The following is a 3671-nucleotide window of genomic DNA, read 5'->3' as shown; positions in this document are numbered from 1 at the left end:
TCGATGGAGGTCCGAGGGGGGGCCAAGAGCACGGGCGGGACTGGGGAGGAGAAGTCCCTGCGCTGGACTCAGACTGGGAATGCTGACCAGGCTTACACACACACACACACACAGCAGGTTGAGGGGTGAGGCAGAGCGGCCTGCTGCCCTGGGCCCGGGCTCACCCCTTCTCCTCCAAATATACACGCAGGGGCAGAGAGCTGTTTCTCCCCCAAAATGGACCTGCCTGAATGGACCCAATGGTAGAGGCAACTTCAGCCTGATTTGATGAGAGAGAACCTAGAAAAGGTTAAGTTTTACATGAACCTGACAGATTGGGGACTTGGAAAGAAATTAAAAGACCATAAAAAGTCAAGATCGTTCTAGTTCTTGCACCACTGAGCTTGAAATATATCTACTGTATTTAAAGATGTCTGAGTGAGACTGGGTCATTATAAATCTAAGTTTTGGCTTAGAGGTAGTGAAGTATCTGGGAATAGAGGGCGCAGTGATGGAGTGAACCTCAATACAAGGAGCGCCCCTTCTTTGAGATGTCTCTGTGGGGGTATAAAGGGCACCTAAGGGTGAGAAAAAGGAAATGATTAAAAATTTTTATTATATGACATGTGAAAGGGACTTATCTAAAAATAGATGATCAAAAGTGTGAACAGTAAAATGCCAACAAACAACGATCAACAATTGAACCTAAATNTTCGTCACCGATGGACACCTGGGTTGATTCCGCCCTTTGGCTCCTGTGAGGAATACTGCCAGCAACATAGGTGTTCAAATGTCCCTTCGAGATCTCGCTTCTAGTTCGTTGGGACATTCACACCCAGAAATGGGGTCATCGGATCATACGGTGCTTCCGCTTCTGAATCTTCGAGGAACCGCCAAGCTGTTTCCGCAGCAGCAGCACCATCGCACGTCCCAACAATGGCGCACAAGGCTTCGGGTTTCTCCACATCGGCGTCGACACTTTATTTTATCGTTGTTGTGACTGGCAGTCATCCTCGTGGGTGTGAGGTGATACCTCACTGTGGTTTGACTGTGTTTCCTTGATGATCAGTCCAAAGTATGCAAAGGCACAAAGACAGAAATCATAGTGGGGTGTGGGTACACTTTGGATGCATTGTTGGCTTGTCCTCTATCATCTCCGGGAATGTCCATTCAAGTCCTCTGTCCATTTAAAATTCTTTATTTATTGATTTAGAGAGAGAAAGAGAGAGGAGCAGAGAGAGAGAAACATGATTTGTTGTTCCACTTATTTATGCATTCATTGCTGGATTCTTGCATGTGCCCCGAGTGGGGAGAGAACTTGCAACCTGGGTGTTTCTGGGTGACATTGCAAACGAGCTACCCGGCCAGGCCTCTCTTTGTCCATTTGTTATGAGTCACTTGTTGTTTGTGTCATAGTAGCTAATATTCATTAAACTACGCTTAGAACAAAACTAAAACAGTTGGTAACCCTGGCAACCTAATAATTTGATGTCATTTCAGACCCATAGTCTTTCTTTTTTTAATATAATCTTTATTCTATTTTTCCATTACCATTTAGTCCCTGTATGCCCCTTTCCCTGCTGCAATCACCACCCTGTTGTCCATGCCCACGAGTCCTCTTTCTTTTTCGCTCAGTCTCTCCGCCCTGTCACCTCCCTTCCGACCCCAGCTGTCGTCTGTTCTCCATCTATGAGTCTGTCTCTGTTTCGTTTGTTAGTTCATTTGTTCATTAGATTCCACATATGACTGACATCATATAGTATTTGCCTTTCTCTGCCTGGCTTATTTCACTTAGCATAATGTTCTCCAGGTCTATCCTTACTGTTGCAAAGAGTAAAATTTCCTTCTTTTTTATGGCCAAGTGAAATTCCANACAATCAAACCTAAATAAACAAAAGCAAACAATTAGAACAGGAACAGAATCACAGAAATGGAGATCATGTGGAGGGTTATCAGTGGGCAGGGGGAGGGAGGAGAAAGAGGGGAACAGGTGCGGGGAACAAGAAGCATAGACGGTAGGTACAAAAAAGACGGGGGCGGGGTGAGAATAGTATAGGAAATGGGGAAGACAAAGAACTTACATGTACGACCCATGGACATGAACTAAAGAGGGGGAATGCGGTTGGGAGGGGTGTGCAGAGCAGAGGGGAATAAGGGGGGAATGGGACAACTCTAACAGCATAATCAATAAAACATATTTTAAATTTTTTTTCAAAAGAGAAAAGGAGATGATTGTCACAATCACTTGACTTTTTTTTAGTGATATGGAAACAAAACGAGGTGCCAGCTGCAGGAGTCACTGAAATGAAAGCAAAGGGCCCTCCCGCCAGTGGTGGGTGGCGTGGTGCTCTCTGGTCACACTAAGTTGTCCCCTATCATCTCTAGCCAACTCCCAGTTGGGTGAGACCCTGTGGCTGGGCCCAGCCCAGGATATGTGAGCATCAGTGACCGGCCTTGCTGCCGTGAGGAACTAGAGAGCTGGGTGCCACCTTCAGCCTTCTTGTCCCCTGCCACCACAACCTGAGGGACCACACGGGAGGTAATGGCCTCACAGGATGGGGAAAGCTGTATCGCCAATGATCCTATGGAGGAGAGCCCCGCCACCTGGCCTTGGCCATCGCCTACCTGAGATATGCCCTTTGGTTCAGCCATCGGAGGTTTGTTCGTTAGTACAGCCTCCCGGAGCCTCTCCTCTCCAGAGCCACACGCACTGTCCAGCCGAGGTCAGCGTGCTCTGATGGGAGGCCCCTGTGGTTCCCCCCCGTGTGTGTCCACTGGGTATCTGCAGTTAGGTCACACTCAGGATAGAAACCGTGTCTCCGATTCCCCTCGGACGGCCTGACGGAGGGTGTTGCAAAGATTTGCTGACTGTGGAGCAGAATGGAAGAAAGCCTTGGGGACTGGCCTTTGGGGATCCTCGTGCTTCCTAAAGGGTAGGGAAACAAAGCGTAAATGCTTCAGGGAGAAAAATAAGGCAGTGGTCTAAGAAGATCCGTCGGAGAAGCCCTTTCGAGTTTTCTGGGTCGTCGCGCTCATTGTGGCTAATAACAATGATACAATTGTGTAGAAGGAGTTCCCACAGGCAAACTGCGGCCTGTGCATTGGATAAGGTGCCAGGGCGCTACCTCCGACGCCATGCCAATTTAAAAATTGTACTTACTTTTCAGTTGTTCCCCCAAATATTTTGATCGACTATAAAGTTTCAAAGCAACTAGAGATGTGAGTCCTGGATATGATACAGTCTCGGGGAGTGTTTCAAAAACAACAAAATCGTTATAGAATCAAGACATTTTAGAGATGATCTTGAGGTATCGTAGACCTTTGTACTTAGAAAAATAAAGCAACTCCTGCCAGCAGCGCCGATGAGATGTGTGCAGATTTCTTACATTAAGTGCCTGCAGAACTTAGGGAAAGCACATGAAGGGAAATATAAGAAACAGCCTAAGAAATCATGATAGAGAATAGAATTTCATATTTTTTTTATAGAGACAGCAGGCTAGCACTTAAAAGCATGAACTAGAATCAACCCCCAATTTTTTTATAGACAATAATTGACATTTGTATATCATTTTGTAATAAAAAGGTATGTTCCTGCAAATTGTGTTTTTTCTTTCTTGCAGCAAATGCCCGGGGCAGGTAACATTATTTGTTCTATTTGCAGCAAAGCAGATGCAAACACTGTTCACGTTCTA

This window comes from Sturnira hondurensis, unplaced genomic scaffold (genome assembly GCF_014824575.4).
Source record: "Sturnira hondurensis isolate 20B ecotype Veracruz unplaced genomic scaffold, ASM1482457v3 Scaffold0009719, whole genome shotgun sequence".
NCBI lineage: Eukaryota > Metazoa > Chordata > Mammalia > Chiroptera > Phyllostomidae > Sturnira > Sturnira hondurensis.
This window is presented reverse-complemented; position numbering follows the sequence as displayed.